We start from the raw sequence: 604 nt of genomic DNA on the forward strand, positions 1-604 counted from the left end.
CAATATGATCAGGTTTCCCGTGGATCTCGCCGCGCGACACTTTGAGAAGTTCCATGCTATACAGTCAAACCCGTTTATAACGAACAGCAGGAAACGCCACGATCAGTTTGACGTAGCAAGTAGTTTGATATAGCAAGAACCGTTTACAACAAACTTCCACGATGCATTCATTGTCAGGCGAAAGCCTCTTGTTTCTTTCTCATCTCTTCGCTTCCGCCTTGTAAGCAGCGGACCACAGCGAGCAGCGGACCATAAACCTGCCGTGGGAAGTATACTGCTCAGCAGCGGAGTAGACTTTCCATTTTCCCGGGGGGGGGGGGGGGGGGGGGGGGGGGGGGGGGGGGGGGGGTGCTGCGCGTTATTTTTTTGCCAGAACTGGAGATTGAAGCTAACGAAAACACGCTGGAATTCCATTTCCCATGTATTTTGTCAATAAAGGCAACGTGCGGGTTATTTTGTTTACATGCCGCTACTAGAAGCTCGTCACATGGCATGTAAACAGCGTCTCGGTAATGATCATGGCACGAGTCCCGTTGCCCCCCCCCCCCCCCCCCCCCCCATAGTCTACGCCTATGCTGCTCAATATCGTGTTTAGAGGCCCTGT

The sequence above is a fragment of the Ixodes scapularis genome, unplaced genomic scaffold, assembly GCF_016920785.2.
Source record: "Ixodes scapularis isolate PalLabHiFi unplaced genomic scaffold, ASM1692078v2 PGA_scaffold10__122_contigs__length_95168666, whole genome shotgun sequence".
NCBI lineage: Eukaryota > Metazoa > Arthropoda > Arachnida > Ixodida > Ixodidae > Ixodes > Ixodes scapularis.